General features: G+C 37.3%; 1 protein-coding gene across 3 annotated transcripts in view; it reads left to right on the top strand.

Moving 5' to 3' along the window:
* Positions 1-431: 431 nt before the first annotated feature.
* The window catches only part of LOC138705815 (transcription activator GAGA-like), a 334,341-nt gene continuing 316,694 nt past the window's right edge, over positions 432-18,078 (top strand). For all 3 annotated transcript variants that reach the window (XM_069834475.1, XM_069834476.1, XM_069834477.1), the window contains exon 1: positions 432-1,309. The gene's annotated coding sequence lies outside the window, so the exon portion shown is untranslated. The remainder of the gene's footprint in view (positions 1,310-18,078) is intronic.

Here is an 18,078-nt window from a genome sequence, read left to right as displayed (position 1 = left end):
TCAATGTGAAATACGCAACGAGCTAACACTCGATAGAAATACGACACAGTCCAAAGTCGACCATGGACAGTCTATTGTTTCTAGTTGCTAACTGCTTGGAGCGCTTTATCACGAGATTTGCAAAAAAACACCTCAAGCTTCGCGACTGTATATAGTAGACTGTGGTAATATTGCATTAATTTGTAACTTGATTCCCTCATCCATGAATGCCTTCAATTGAGCCCACGTCGCTACCCATACGTAACAAGAATTACTACAGACAGTAGCTTTTTTTTATAGCGGCTCTCGCCTGAAAACGACAAGCCTATAGTGAATGCTGAATGCTTATTAGCTGCGACATTTCTTTATCGCTGAGGATAAACAAGGCGGCCATTACAAGGTAACGTGGTAAGCACAATGCTGCCACAAGGCCAACGGAGCCTTCAGGGGAAGTCAGTCAACATATACCGCAATTCTATGTGTTGAAAGGTGTGAGGGGAGTTGAACGTGGGGTGGGGGAACATTGATGTGTAGCAGCTGTAGAAGGATGTGTTAAAAAAAACAAAGACGAGGATAAGTTCTCAATGTTATTAGGATCGCCTCGCTCTAGGCAGCCGATAGTTGGCAGTACATTCACGTCTGTCAGCGAGTTTCCTCCTTCCTTCCTTCCTTCCTATCAACGATCCACAGGTTTATAACACGAGGAATGTCCCGGACAGGTCAGTCGCGATAACAGGCCCGGTGGTTGCGGCACATCTTTTCGATAGCTGAACGGACGGCAGTACCTACGTCACGTCGTGGTGGCCGTTGCTTCTTCAAACGCATGAGACCTCTCTTCGACTGTTCATCGCTTCGTTACAGGAATCTAATCATCACAGCTTTTGCAAAAGAAGGGATTTTTCTTTCGCGGTGTAGTCGTGTGTTAAGTTCACCTGCTATAATAAATTGTCTTCGGTGTATCGGAATCAACTACCTCCATCTGTGCGACGTACGTATGCGAAGTGTAGTAAGAGGATATTAGTAACGATGAGCATCAGCGATAGAATTTGGTATCTAATGTGCAACTGCAAGCGAAAACTGTAGGTGGAACAAGAAACTATGGAGAGCGTGATCAACCCTGGACTGCACAACATCACCGTGCTGCTGACCGAGGTGGACGAGGTGGCGGTGATCCCGGGCGCCGGAGCAGGAAGTCGCCGTGACGAGGAGTACGAGCAATTCCTCGCCGACGTCTGGGTGGGCGTCGTGCTGACCCTTATGGTGCTGAGTTGCGTGTGTTGTGTGTGCTCCTGTCTTCTCTACCACAAATTCCAACAATGGAAGCGTAGCGGTGAGTTCCGATCTTGCTTTTTTTATTCAGGTAATAAGCTAACCCACGTAGGCCTAATTGGTAACGGTTTGCCTATCTTTTGGTCGGCATTCACTTGATCATTTCTTCCGCTTTCACTAACAATTGCTACATATCGCTTATGGCGATTTCCAGAAAACGAGGGACTTTTCCTGCAAGATTATTTTTTACCAATTAAATTGTTGCATGGAGCGAAACAATTTATTCTTCCCGTTGCAAAACAATTTCCCAAACACAATAGACTGAATAAGCTGGAAAAATATCCTCTAAACTTCTACCTAACCCAAGCCATTAAACTTTTATTTTCCCCCGGTGCAACATTCATCTCAATGAATAAATAAAGTAAAAGTACTCGCCTAAATTCTAACCTGCCGTTTTTAATCAAAACTAAGATATGTCACTAAAAGCCATTTTATGTCGCAAATTTAAACAAATGAGAATTTTCATGGGCATATACAAGATTACATATTAACATTTTAACTATGGGTTTTGTTATTTGGTATATTGCTAATTTTCCTTAAGTCAGGTTAAGTTAGGTTAGGTGAAGTTATCTGAGAGTAAAAATTGTTAGTGCATAACAACCTAGGGAACACGACACTTTAGTCTTTAAATAATGCATATGGCCACAAACAGACTCATTTTGCACATTACTGTTTCACTGTTTCAGCGACCTACGTCATTTATCCTACTACTGCTACTACTATTACTGCTGCTACTACTGCTACTACTACTACTACTACTACTACTACTACTACTAATAATAATAATAATAATAATAATAATAATAATAATAATAATAATAATAATCTAGGACATGACAGCCTCTAGAGAGCCAAGTTCGACCAGACGACTGCTGGCCTAAATTCCTATACCTTAGTAGAGGTGGACGATCATCCAACCAATACGGGGGTATCGTGTGGTTAGGCACGGTGATCACTCCATTTGTTCGCCATTTATTCTACGAAAGATAAATACGAATAAATTGGTACTATGCAAGGAAGATTCAAGACCTGATGACTAAAAGGAAACATATTTCCTGAAGTTTCAAGAGCTTTCTCATAAGATACAAAAAATAACACATGCTTTCTTTTTTAAATCGCATGATAATTTAATAGATTTTTACTTTGACATTTCACGAAATACAAATATTGCGTGTCTGTCTGGACAAAGTTCTTCAGGAGCCATTATGAAGCATTCTTGAACAAAATTAACCTCAGAAAAACTTCGGAATGTGTCCGCTATTTTCAGAGATGTAACATAACTCGCCCGGACAATGGTATTCGAGACAATCCTTGGAACTACTTCATATTATATTTTGTCCTTGCTTTGACAAAAAATTAATTTTTAAATCTTGCAAACATCGTTCAAACCTAGACGTGTATAAGAATAAAGAAGTATAAAATACAAATAATATACTATAGGTGTAGGCCTATATGTAAATAAAGTGTGTGTATCCATTGTCTACCCACTTCACTTGCGTGTTTCCGGTTCCGCATATCGGATATAAATATATAAAATGTGTTTTATATAAAACAGTTATATTGCCGGTTGTTCTTTGTTGTGAAACTTGGACTCTTACTTTGAGAGAAGAACATAGGTTAAGGGTGTTTGAGAATAAGGTGCTTAGTAAAGTATTTGGGGCTAAGAGGGAAGACGTTACAGAAGAATGGAGAAAGTTACACAACACAGAACTGCACGCATTGTATTCTTCACCTGACATAATTAGGAACATTAAATCCAGATGTTTGAGATGGGCAGGGCATGTAGCACCTATGGGGGGAATCTAGAAATGCATATAGATTGTTAGTTGGGAGGCCGGAGGTAAAAAGACCTTTGGGGAGGCCGAGAAGTAGATGGAAAGATAATATTAAAATGGATTTGAGGGAGGTGGGATGTGATGGTAGAGACTGGATTAAATAGTCTTGCTCAGGATAGGGACCAATGGCGGGCTTATGTGAGGGCGGCAATGAACCTCCGGGTTCCTTAAAAGCCAGTAAGTAAGTAATAGTCTATCTGAGAGAGGCGGAGTATGAGCATTTGCTAGAGCAGGCCTGCACAAGGTTTGCGCTCTCCGAGCCGGCTCACAGCTCATGAGCGGAATGCAGATATTAGCTGCGCTCTGTATAAGGGTGGACTGGAAAAAGGGGTGATCTCGTACAAAATATACACAAAAGCAAGTAATATTACGAATGTTTATGAAATGAATTCCCGTTCAGTGTTTGCAAAACTATCTTGGACTATTATTAATTAATAAAGAAATATTTACAGTACTTTACATAAATAATAGAAATTCTATAGCTACTTAAATGTACAATATCGTTTTGTTATATTTTTATTTATTAGTACACCAAAACGAGGTTTTATGCTGTTGGCAGCTGAAAGGAACAGTAGCCTACTGATCGTAATGAAACATCAGTTGCAGGTGTTTGATGTCTGCCTTTATTAAAGCTGATTATAGAAAACAGTTGCTCACAAATATAAATGTTGAGCCAAACATAGCAATAATTTTCACAGCAGCCTGTGTAGTCGTGGATATTATTGCTAATGTTTAGTCTTGTAAAACTCAATCAGGCTAGTACTGGGTGTTCAGTTCAAAGTGTGTCATGGCTCGTTGTATGCCGTCATGTGGCTAGTCGATGAGCCTGGAGAATTCAATCTTCCTACACTTCCGCAGAGGCGTATTACCATGTGTCAGAGAAGTTGCCTAGCAAGTACGGCGATCATTCTGAAGAGTACTTAGCGATACGTATGGTAGGAATGTGAACTGTTTGGAAATATGTACTGAGGTGGGTTTTTTCCTTACTGTCGGGATATGGGGAGAGGGTTAAGACGATTACTTACGTATTTGTTGACATTAACTTCGACGGTCAACATGGACACGAAGCATTTGATTTGTGGTGTGGAATGTTGCCGTACGCAACCGATGATAACAAATACCCTGCGTACGACTTGCCCGCGCAAAACACAGTTCGAAAGATGTTATGGTAGTACACAGACAGTACAGACCGCCATCTGTTGCTACGACGTTCAAGGTAGCCGTACACCTTCTCAAGTTCAGATTGAACGCCTTGATTAATAGGCAACTTCTCTGACATAAAAGCTGAAACTCGCTTCAAATTGGTGACTCACAACAGTGACGTCATGACACACTTTGAGATGAACACCCAGTAGTATTATTCAAACGATCTTCAGCCCTTAGGTCACATTGAAGATCAATAAGTTCGAGCTGTATGTTAAATGTTATGTTCTGTCTTTTAGATTCCTCCATACTGTACTGTAGCAGTAGGTAAGCAACATGAAACAGCTACTGAGAATAGGCCTACACACTGCATTCCACTAGATAGCTGAGTGGTCCTTTCCCTCTCCTCTACCTATAGCAAGTCTGTCATTCTGACGTATCTTCCTCTCCGTTTCGGCGAGCGGTAAACAGAGCTCTCCCGCTCCGAAGGAGCGCGCGCGCTCGTCGAGCGCTGTTTGTGCAGGTATGTGCTAGAGGTTGTGTTGTGGGTTGAGAATCCAAGTGATTCAATTGTGCATTCGTTCACATGACTGATCTAGACCACTCAATCACCGCAGGAACTTGCACATATCATACAGGGAAGGAAAGTTTTGACATGGCTGTTGGTGTATATTTACGAATATTAATAACTTCTCCATAACTACTTTGATTATACTGAATATTTATAAATGAATTCTTCTGGAAATTATGCACAACAAATGCAACCATTTTTACAAAGCTAACACAAGATGGGTTCTTGATAACTTATATTCATCCCCCTTCATAATATAAGTACCTTTGTGTTATAAAACGAGTTATTCTCTGTCGAGGCCACTGGCGTAGCTTAAGGATAAGCCAGATCGACTTATGGTTAGTGACTGCGTTTAGATGTTGGTTCGAGTCCCGCTGGGCTGATTTCTTGTTAATTTCGTCCGAGATTTCCTCCGAATGTATTGTAAGACGAATGTCAGTTAATTACCTTGGCGAATCCTCGGGCTCACTTGTCAGATGAGATTTCATTATCATTAGTGGCCCATACATTAGCAGTATTATCGACAGGCTTTACCCGACGAGACTGTCCCGTCAGTATTTGCCCGTCACGGGGTAGTTCTTTCTCTGACCACTAACACAAAAGTGAAAATGAAGGGCAGGCAAATATGTTGATTTATCCCGTGGCGGGTGAATATTTCTTGTTAATGGTGCAAGACTGTCAATAATCTCGTACGTTGGCGTGACCCATTGGATTTTCAACTTGATGAAAGTAGGCCTATTAGTAAGCGTGTTGTGTGTGAAAAAAATGAATCGCAGAAAAAGACTTTCTTTGCTTAGCTAGTTACATATTATATTGAAAATGAAATTTAAATACAGAACACGTTCAGTTTGGAGTAAAAATTAACTAGCAACGAAGAAAACTTTAACTCACATGCCTGTTCATAAAGGGTTGAGAGAAAATTGCCCCGATTATTTTAACAATCATCTCGGAATGATAATATAGCATTTAACGACATACTGAACTCGGTAGCATAATATTAATTAACGAAACAAATGCGAGAATGTATACCACCTTATGAGCGTCTCGTTGAGATTTTTGGTAACAGGAAGGTCCTATGAAAATATTATATTTTCCGCTTCTGATCTTGATGAACATAAGTAATGTGTTAGACCAAACAGTCGGTTCGTATACGTTTTCGTTCCCTATCCGCTCTTTCTACTTGCTTATACTTTTTCTAATTTATTTTCTATAACTTACGAATACTTTGAATTTTGTTGTTTGCAAACTTGATGCCTGCTTCTGGGTAACTTCTCTTACTAAATATTACTAATTGCTCATAGACCTTATTTTTTTTAATTTAGATTTAAATACTCTTTTGATTTTATATTCCAAAGGCATGGGAACTTTTCTTACAGTTTTATGGACTACATAAGAAACTCTTTCGGTAAGATACGACTAGATCTATCCAGTTTCAACGATACACACACTTTCCCACCAATAGAAGCCTGTTTCTAATACTGCTATGTTAAGGGACACGTGTGAATTTTGCCTGTCACAAGCTGTACACTTGGACTGGGAAGTGGAAAACCTGGCGTGTGAGTTGCGCATTACCCAAAAGTAATACTGGCAGGCATATTCCGCCGCATCCAAAGACTGTCGCTGCATGGGTAGCTATTATCAGCATATCCACCGACGCTAAATGACGTCACTGTTGATATTGCCCCGTTAAATAACCGGTTAAAATTATTTCTATTGAATTATTCATTTAATCGAAAACTCTTTCATACAAACATTTTAGGACTTTACAAAATCTAAGTTTGATACTATGAAGAATTAACGTGTCTTATTGTTGGGGTACACAAGAATAAAAACCCAAGTACTCGCACTTCCAATTCTAATTTCTTGTATCATTTCGACTTGTGTTATTGTTACACACAACACTCAGTTTATAGAAAATAATTGTGACATTAAGTTATTGTTATTATTATTATTATTATTATTATTATTATTATTATTATTATTATTATTTAATATAAAAATAGATTTGAGGGTGGTGGGATATGATGGTAGAGACTGGATTAATCTTGCTCAGAATAGGGACCGATGGCGGGCTTATGTAAGGGCGGCAATGAACCTCCGGGTTCCTTAAAAGCCATTTGTATTTAAGTAAATATTATTATTATTATTATTAATATTATTATTACCATCATCATCATCATGTGGAACGATTTGACCCGGGTTCAAATCCTGATTGGGACAAGTTACCTCTGACTCATTTCGTCATCATTACTACACTTCTCTTCTTTCATGATCATCATCTCCGTTTCTTTGATATGTTTCGGGTTTACTAGACCTACGCGTAAACTTTTAAACACAAATGGAAAGATATCATATAAAGCATATTTAACCTGTTATTATATTTTTATAGAATAACAGCAAGGAAATATAGTTATATTGGTTAATCTTTGAATATAGACATTGCAAACACACATATCTACTCTACTTACGAATTTTAATTAATACACAAGTCTCAAGTCTGCTGCAGTGCAAACATCAATTTTATGCTGGTACTGTAATTCAATGCGTAATTATTTAAGCCTGTAATTTTGGACGCAGATCGTTAGTTAAATTATATTTACTATTTACGTACCACTGAATTTTTTGTCGACACAAAAAAATTCTCAATTCATCGTCTAATACTTAATATTCACTCCATCACAACAAACTTTCCACATAAGAATAACCCACAGAGACGGTCATATTTCATTTCACGACGTGCTATGACCTTATATCTAGGTGGTGTTGGTTGATCCCACGTCCAAAGAGGCCTTTTATTTTGCACACATCCAAAGCCTGGTCCCATATGTATCTCTAGTTAAGAAAATATCATGAATCTAGTATTTTCTTTTCTTGTTTTGGATATTTAGGCCGTGTCTCAAAGCTACATTTTCAGCTGAAGTGAACTAGATTGTTGACTAAATAGCCGGATGTGACGTCAGAAGTTATGATCCAAAGCTACATAGTGCATAGCAGTCAAGTCTGTAGTAGCTAGTAAACGAAAATGCTTGCTCGATTGTTGACTTGTTCACTAAACAAACATGGATACCTCATCAGCAATTGGGGTTATGAAATCTGAAAATGCTTTGGAAGTGAAATAATGTAAATGTAATGTAGAATAACACGTTAACTTTGAACACTGACATTGTTAGTACCTTCTGTACAATGTTTTAAACATTATTGTAATATATTAAGCCCTTCCTTATCTTTTCCACAACTCGTAATGAAACTGCGTTAGAACACTGCCTTCTTAATTCAGTGCTGCACCATGATGTCATGGTTTTTAGAAAAATAGTCAATGAAGAAGGCCATGTTTGAAGCATACATGTCCAAAGCTCCCTAGTGTGTAGTTTACAAGTCACCTAGGCCGTGTCTCAAAGCTACAATTTCAGCTGAAGTGAACTAGATTGTTGACTAAATAGCCGGATGTGACGTCAGAAGTTATGATCCAAAGCTACATAGTTCATAGCAATCAAGTCCGTAGTAGCTAGTAAACGAAAATGCTTGCTCGATTGTTGACTTGTTCACTAAACAAACATGGATACCTCATCAGCAATTGGGGTTATGAAATCTGAAAATGCTTTGGAAGTGACATAATGTAAATATAATGTAGAATAACACGTTAACGTTGAACACTGACATTGTTAGTACCTTCTGTACAATGTTGTAAACATTATTGTAATATATTAAGCCCTTATATTTTCCACATAAGTCATAATGAAACTGCATTAGGACATTGTCCTCAATTCAGTGCTGCACCATATCATCATGGTTTTTTTAGAAAAATAGTCTGTGAAGAAGGCCATGATTCAAGCATACATGTCCAAAGCTCCCTAGTGTGTAGTTTACAAGTCACCTAGTTGCTAGTCACTAGTGTGTAGTATGGACTTGAGCTTTGAGACACGGCCTTAGTTCTTATTTTTCCGCTTCTTCACAAACTGTGCTAAAGTTATTATGTGATACATTTTAAACTGCAACACGCTTCGGTTCGATTCGATACCACTGTATGTGAGCAGCAGCAGATTTTACGTTTCGAATCGATTCGATTCTGCTAAGTCGGAGCGGGCATTCGTATGTTCAGAGAACAACCAGAGGAGTATACAAAGAAGAATAAGTTGTGTAGCACACAAATGGAGTGTAGCATTAATAAAATTAAAATTTAAACGGCCGACAGTTGTAATAATTAAATAAGTTGGTCCAATATGGAGTAAAATAACTGTGAGAAATATGGATAAAAGAAATGGGTAGCGTACAGTGAAAGTGACGTAATCTTGTAGATAACATCACTATGCAATCAATAATTTAAGTGACAAACAATATTCCGATAAGACCCGACATTTTGGCATTGAGTGTGTTGTCTTCAGTTGTGCCAATCTCACTTTATGTTATGTCTAATGTCAGATCGAAAACCAAAATAATTGCACGACAGAGTTACTGTGCATACAAGGAAGAGCAAAATGATATGTGATCCTGTTCCTCAAAATATGTTAAGGAAGACGGGCGGAACAATAAATTTACGAGTGATAAACTAATTGTAACTAGGACTTCATCATCATCATCAACAATACGATTTGGGCCCATTGGCCCGTTTCGTCTCGATAGCAATATTAAAATTGGTCTTTCCAGCGTTTTCCAGGGCGTCCGATTCGTCTTCTCCCTTGGGGTTTATAATGGTGTAGTCGGTATGGAATGCGAGTTGGTTCCATCCTACATATATGTTCATGCCATTTATTCCTATATTCTGTGATAGTTTCTGTAATATTTGGCATATTTAGTTCCTGTCGTATGTCTTCATTTCGCTTGTGGTCCAATAAGCTATATCCTGCTATTGGCCTTAGCAGTCTCATTTCAGCTGCTTCTATTCTCTTCATTTGTTGAGTTGTCATACACCATGTTTCGGATCCATAGGTTAATGTTGGAATCGCCATTGTTTTGTAAAATTTTAAAATTGTGTCAGTCCTAACTTTCTTCTTTAGTGTTCTTTTTATCGTGCCAATTAACTGCTGGAATTTAGAGAGCTTCCTATCTATGTCGTTAATTTGTTCATATGATATCATGCAGCCTAGGTAATTAAAACAGTTCACTTACTCTATGATTTCATTATTAATAATTATGTTTGTTCTTAATGGCGTTTTTCCCTTAAAACCCATCACTTTAGTCTTTTTAGTAGATATCTGAAGATCATATTCTTTGGCGATGCAGTTCAGTTTAAATAAAGCTCGTTGGAGGTCATCTTCTGTAGTTGTAAATATATCCTGATCATCAGCAAACAATATTGTATTTAGAGGTGTATTGGTTCGGTTAAAAATTGTTTCCATATGTAATAGCCACCTTCTGGTGACGTCGTCAATGTATAAATTAAATAAAACAGGTGATAAAGAACACCCTTGTCGAACACCTCGTGTTATTTCTTTGCTTTCTTTGCTTATTCCATTCTTTAGTTTAATTCTAATTTTAGTGTTACTATATAAGCCTTATATTACCCTTATTAGATGATCTGGTATTCCTTTAGATCTCAATACTTCCCATAATTTTTGACGATTAACAGTGTCAAAAGCTTTATTGTAATCAATAAAGGCAATATAAGTTGGGATGTTGTATTCCCTATTTTTCTCAATCATCTGGCTTATGGAGAATACACAATCGATACAGGATCTATTCTTCCTAAAACCATGTTGTTCTTCCAGTAATATATTTTCTGTTATAACAGCTAATCGGTTTGTTATTATTTTAGAATATATTTTATATCCGGTATTTAGAAGACTGATCCCACGATAATTTCCACAATCTCTCCTGTCTCCTTTCTTAAATATGGGGATAATTATAGCTTCTTGCCATTCTTCTGGTGAATATCCATATTTCCAGCAAACATTTAAAAGATTTAGTAATCTGTACATAAAGTTTTCAGGAGCATACTTTATTAATTCCATATTAATGTCATCCGGGCCGGGAGCTTTTCTGTTCCGGCTGTTCTTTACAACATCTTTTAACTCCTCTATCGTAATCGGATCAACGTCTTCGTTATTTATAGATAAATGTTCAAAGTTGTAATTAGGACTTCAAATCAAAATATAAGATTGTAACTTACATTAAGAAGAACAGTATCCAAATTTAAACGATACAGATAAGTAAGAGTAATATAGCACAGCCCACTCCCAATGATTTTATTTAATTTCCACGTCCCTCACATTAGAAGAGAAATACATGGAAATTCAGTCGTAGCTCTCTAGATTCGACGTTAAAACTTAAGGGAAATAAAATCGTACGCGAATGCATGGAAAAAGTCTTTATAATTTTCTTAGATATGTATGTATTTATTTACACTGCAAATGGGCAAGCACCCGGTGGCAGTGGTATACTCAATATAAACAATAGGCCTACACAATAAAATTACAATACACAATACAATTATACAATACACAATACAATTATACAATACATAATACAATTATACAATACACAATACAATACGAATACACTATACAATTTAACACAATAATTACAGTTAATAATAATAATACATAAAATAACCTAATTAATAAGTGAACCTAATTTTACAATATAACCTACATATGTATAGGCCCTACATAATTTTCACATTGGTACTGATAATAATCTTTCACTTTACTATCATCTCACTCACCATAGTGGCACTATGACGCATTTCACTGACACTTTAGGACACATTTCACTGACACTATAGAACACATTTCATTGACACTATAAATTATCACTGATCAGAACTATTCACTGCACTGTAAAACCATAACTTCACTGATTCACCACGCTTCACTGATACAACAGCTCACATAAGACAAATAATTACACCCTTATGCATACTTATAAGCAGAACTACATTTAACCTAAACATTTCTAGTCTAAGACCCTCTTATACGCTATTTTTTTTAATTATTTACAATTCAAACCAAGGGAGTAACTCGTCAGACTAAATAAATACATGTCACCTTAAAAAATTAAATGTTAAATGTCACGTTAATTTTAATTTACACTTTATACGCAAGTTTTTAAGTTATTTAAGGAAGGACAACCCTCAAAGACCGCTGCAGGTAGATCATTCCAATCATTTATAGTTCTATTTAAAAATGAGAATTTACCTACATCCGTTTTCTGTTTCCTACATTTAATTTTAAAATCATGATCGTTCCTACCATAGTACGTTGGCTTCTCTAACCGAGCAGTTATGTCTACTCATGCTTCTGACCTAGATGTGCTCTATACAGTGATGTTATTCTAGTTTTCTTATGTCTGTTTTCCAAAGTTTCCCATTTAAGTTCTTTTGTCGTATCGTTTCCATCTTCTCTTTTACCTTTAACAAATTTAGCTGCCCTATACTGGATTCTTTCTAAGGAATTTATCTGATATATTCTATAGGGATCCCAACATGTTGTTCCGTATTCCATTAACGGTCGCACTAACGTTAGATATGCTATTTCCCTCGATTTGGGGCTAGCCTTTTTCAAGGTTCCATAATAAAGTGAAGTGCCTTCCATGCTTTACCTGTAACATTATCAACATGCTCTCCCCAAGAAAGTTTGGAGTTTAAATACACTCCTAGGTATTTACAACATTGTTCTTGCGGAATTACAACACCACTGAATTCGTAACTAAGATTAGTTTCCTCTCGGGTTTTACAAAATGTTATAGATTTACTTTTAGAACAATTTATTTTCATCCTATGCATTAACGCCCAGTTATAAATTTTATTCAAGTCTGTTTGAATAGCATCCACATCTGAATTATTTCTAACCTTTCTATAGATAATGCAGTCGTCTGCAAATAGCCTCACATTTGATGTAATATTCTGGCATAAGTCATTTACGTATATTATAAAGAGTAATGGCCCCAGAACGCTGCCCTGTGGCACCCTGAACTTACGTTCCCAATTTCCGATATTTCATGACCTACTCTAACTCTCTGGGTTCTACCTTTTAAGAATTCTTGGATCCATAGCATCACTCTTTTATCTATTCCTAGCCTACTTAACTTATCTATTAATATGTACTGTGGCACCAAATCAAATGCTTTCGAAAAATCAATCACAACTGCATCGATTCTTCCGCCTCTATCTACCTCCTCAGCTAGATTCTGAACCAGCGACGTAATTTGACTATCACATAAGAAGCCTTCCCTAAAACAATGCGGCTGTTGTAAAACCAGTCTTTCGCATTTAGAACACGATGAATATAATCCGATATCAAATGCTCCATGACTTTACATACCGGTACGACAGATGTAAGGCTAATCGCTCTATAGTTTCCGACATCTAATTTATTTCCACCTTTATGTGTGGGTACCACTATAGCTGATTTCCAGTCACATGGAATAGCTGCATTGTTTATGGAAACATGAAATATACGCATTAAGTATGGAATTATGGCCTCGGAACCTAATTTAAGAATCTCTGTAGCAATACTATCTGGTCCTCGAGACTTTCGATTTTTAATTTCGTTATTCTCTCTCTAATCTTTTTGGAAGTTATTTTGAAAGTCGAATTTGGTTCAAATTCATATTCATATTCACATATAAAACAGGAGATACACAAAAAGTGTTTCAGGCATAATTTGATGTAATTTTTACAGCATTGTAATGTATAATTATTAATTATTATTAACAAATGTGAGAAGTAACTTTTAGGTGGATAGTTTTTTTTATCCACTATTACATACTTCGTAAAAAGTATCACTTTGGAAAACGTATTATATGTCTTTCACGTGTTAAATTTTATGTTACGTTGTTAACATGATTCGACCTGCTATTGACCATCATCAGAACTGGTTGTTGCTGGTCTTGGCGCCTTTTGTTTTGTTTCCTCTTTGGGGTTTGTTTGTGTAGTGTAATGTGGAGTCAAAGAGTGTGTGTGTTCTGAAATTGAGTTGTGTTGAGAATTTCATTTTTATATGTTTTTGTGTGTTTGTATATTTCGTATTGTTCTAGTGTGTTTACTTTCTGGCTTTTTGGTTGGATGAGTAGAATTTCCATGTCTGTGTTGTTGCCTCTGCATGTGTGGTTAGCATTTGTGATGTGTTCTGCATATGCGGAAGTGTTTTGTAATTTTGTTATGGCCGTGATTTCTTTGTAACGTGTTTGAAACGATGAACTAAACGCACTACCGAAAATACATAAAGGAAATACTGCCCGTGCCTCACTTTCTGAGCTGTTTCTTTGCGGGGCGAGACGCAGAGGGGGAGAGTGGGAGGTCCTGGGTACCGCATGTGCCTACTACCCTACGTTCAACACATCGGCCTTTTCAGGATTTCTTTCGTCAGCTATGGAGCAAGATCAGCCATGGACAAGCGAATGTATAGGCTGTCCCCTCACAAAACAAATTATGTCCTTCTCATCAATTCCTGTAACTAAACACTAATACCAGTGGTACACTACAGTCTCTATTTGAGATTATCGACCTAATCGCGATTACGGTTATCACGTGTACACATCCGTAAACTCTTTTCTCTATGGCAGTGTTTCTGAAACTTTTTCCACCGCGAAACCCCTTTTAATCTACAGTGTAACTGCGGAATTCTTGTAATATTTTATTGGTATTTAATAGTTAACAGACAAGTGAAAGCTAGTATCTCAATAATTCTGTTCAGTGGGACGAATGTATTTGTTTTTTAAGCCTGCAATCTGGTTTTATGGCGGAAAGTTGTTGTCTCATTTCTACTGTACTTCTGCATTTTGTTTTTTCGGTATTTTGTTTTAGTGAACACATACGCAGAGAATCCAATGATGAAAGTGACAAGTATTATGGGTATTTTCCGTTTTAGATGTTCATTAAACATATTGTTATTACTGATTGTTAACCTTGTTCTCTTTTGAATAAATGTTCATGTTAAACTATGATGCCAGATGTGGGATTATAATTGCCTATGTCAGTACAAGTTACAAAAATAGGGAATGCAACATTTTAACATGAACATATAATTAAAAGAGAACAAGGTTAATAATCAATACAAATCAATAACTACATTTCTGTAACAACCATGGCTATCTCTAACCATATTACATCTTTCCTTCTTTGCATAGCAAACATTCTCTTAAATAATATTTCTGCCACTTCTTAGCAACATCTCATCTGAATAATTTCAAGGGAAAAATTGTTCCGGGGCCGGGTATCGATCCCGGGACCTCTGGTTGAACGTACCAGCGCTCTACCAACTGAGCTACCCGGGAACTCCACCAAACACCGTCTCAACTTTTCCCTTTATATCCACACAACTCGCGTGGGCTGACGAAACGCCAGAGACCCACATCGAGTGCACACAATCTCTGTGTGACTTGGAATTGTGGTTTTCTGTTGACGTACACAGTGACGTATATATTATGCAAATCTAGTCTTTCAGGTGAAGCTCCCTGTAAAGCAGATTTGAATAATTTCAAGGGAAAAATTGTTCCGGGGCCGGGTATAGTTCCCGGGACCTCTGGTTGAACGTACCAGCGCTCTACCAACTGAGCTACCCGGGAACTCCACCCGACACCGTCTCAACTTTTCCCTTTATATCCACACAACTCGCGTGGGCTGACGAAACGCCAGAGACCCACATCGAGTGCACACAATCTCTATGTGACTTCAATGTTCAACCAGAGGTCCCGGGATCGATACCCGGCCCCGGAACAATTTTTCCCTTGAAATTATTCAAATCTGCTTTACAGGGAGCTTCACCTGAAAGACTAGATTTGCATAATATATACGTCACTTTGTATGTCAACAGAAAACCACAATTCCAAGTCACACAGAGATTGTGTGCACTCGATGTGGGTCTTGAACATCTCATCTGTTATGTCTTTCCTGCAATTAACACTCTCTTTATTCTCTCCCTGAATAACAACTTCATTCCTTTCTTCTTTAACTTTCCATGGTATCCATGATTCCTTCTCCTGCTGGAATTAAGTGACATCTGTTTCTTATAAACTCCTTCTGATCAATTTCCACTATATATGATCTGGGATGAATCTGCTCCACAGTATTACCATATCTTCTTAAGTTCACAATCCACACTTTCTCTCTTTCCAGCAGTTGTTTTAAGTCTTTGACTCTGTGTCGTCTCTTAAAGTAATTTGTGAAGCAGATTCATCCCATATCATATAGGGTAAAGATTGGAAATATTGTTATGTGAGTAATATTGTGATAGTTTATTTTGAGAATTTATTACAGTTTTACTAGCGAGATGAAGATCGATTTTTTGCGTCAACGTATTAAGGGAATGTTCGTGGACAAGTTGCTGCACAAAACCGGTCCTTCTCTCGCTCATTAAATTGTAATGCATTTTCAAAAAGAACCATCACAATATTACTCACATCACAGTATTACTAACGTTTACCCTATAGTGGAAGTTGCTCAGAAAAATTTTAGAAGGAACAGATGTCACTTAATTCCAACAGGAGAAGAAAAGAAACAAAATGAAACATGGATACCATGGGAAGCTGGAGAATAAAGGACTGAAGGTGCTATTCAAGAAGAGAATAAAGAGAGTGTTAATTGCAGGAAAGACATAACAGGTGGGATGTTGCTAAGACAGGGCAGAAGAATTGTTTAAGAGAATGTTTTAGTATATAGAGAAGAAGAGATGTAATATGATATAGAGATGGCCATGGTTGTTATAGATATGTGGTTAATGATTTGTACTGATTGTTAACCTTGTTCTCTTTTGAATAAAATGTTCATGATGAAATAAGAACTGTATAAACTAACCGATCTAATAATAGCCAGTGTTAAATTATTTATCTGCAACTACGTTTTTCCAAATCTATTTCTGTTTTGCAAATCGCCAACTGGTGCATAAACACATTAAGAATAAACGTTCAGTGTACTTGTATTGTAAATAGATCACAAAGGTTTCCATCCTTCCTGTTAGCGAACCCAGCGACCTAGGTAATATATTATATTATGGTCTTCTCGACGTAGGCTTAACACGTGGAAAAGTGTGCTACGTCATGATAACTAAGCAGTTTTTTCGGCTTATAGAAGGAACGGAATTTTTGCGAAATCCCTCTTGAGGCAATTTTGCCGATTAGCTGATGGACGGCGCCTTGTGATAAGGTACAGTCATAAGGACATGTTATGTCGTGTACGACTGTATATATTGCATGCAAACGTAGGCTATACTTGTAATTTATAGTTAACATTTCCTTATGTGTTTTTGAATGGTCAATTTCTGCTCCTTCTTATTTTCTTCATATTGGTTTCTTTATTTTATATATGAGTCGGTTAATTCTAAAACTTAACATGTCCATGGCTTATAATTTTGTATTTACAGATACGGAATAAATTGCATAGTGTAAAACTCATTCTTGCAACATATATTGCAACAATTGTAATAATATTTCTGTTTATTGTAAGTAAATATTGTTAAAAATACGTTTGACATGAAGAGTTTTGGGAAATGTAGTTGGACATGTTGAGTTTTGGAACACTTTTACAGGGACATGTGAAGTTTCAGAATGAAAATATGTTAAGATAATATTAAAATGGATTTGAAGGAGGTAAGATATGATGGTAGAGACTGGATTAATCTTGCTCAGGATAAGGACCGATGGCGGAATTATGTGAGGGCGTCAGTGAACCTCCAGATTTTTTAAAAGCCATAAGTAATTTCAAGGGAACCCGGGACCTTAGGTTAAGCGCGTCAACACTCTACCGACTGAGCTACCCAGGAAATGTAAACCATACCGCCTCAATTTTTCCCTCACATACCACACACCTCAAGTGGACTGACAAGACGCCAGAATCCACCACTGAATGCACACAAACTCTGTGTGGCTTGAATGTGGTTTTCTGTTAACGAACAGTGACGTATATTATGGAAATCTGGCTTTCAGGTATAGATCCCTGTGAAGTTGATTTGAATAATTTCAAGGGAACAATTGTTCCGGGGCCGGGTACTCAGTGTTGGATTCTGGCGTCTTGTCAGCCCATGTGGATATAAAGGGAAAAATTGAGCCATTTTCGGTTATAGTTCCTGGGTAGCTCAGTCGGTAGAGCGTTGGCGCGCTCAGCCAAATATCCCGGATTAGATAACTGGCCTCGGAACAATTTTTCCCTTGAAATTATTCAAGTCACTTCACAGTGAGCTGTACCCGAAAGCCAGATTTGCAGCTATAAGTAAAGAAGAAAGTAAGTATTATTACTACTATTAGGGCCTACTACTACTACTACTACTACTACTACTACTACTACTACTG

Source organism: Periplaneta americana, chromosome 9 (assembly GCF_040183065.1).
Source record: "Periplaneta americana isolate PAMFEO1 chromosome 9, P.americana_PAMFEO1_priV1, whole genome shotgun sequence".
NCBI lineage: Eukaryota > Metazoa > Arthropoda > Insecta > Blattodea > Blattidae > Periplaneta > Periplaneta americana.
Note: the sequence above shows the minus strand (reverse complement) of the source record. Positions and strands in the feature narration are given on the sequence as shown.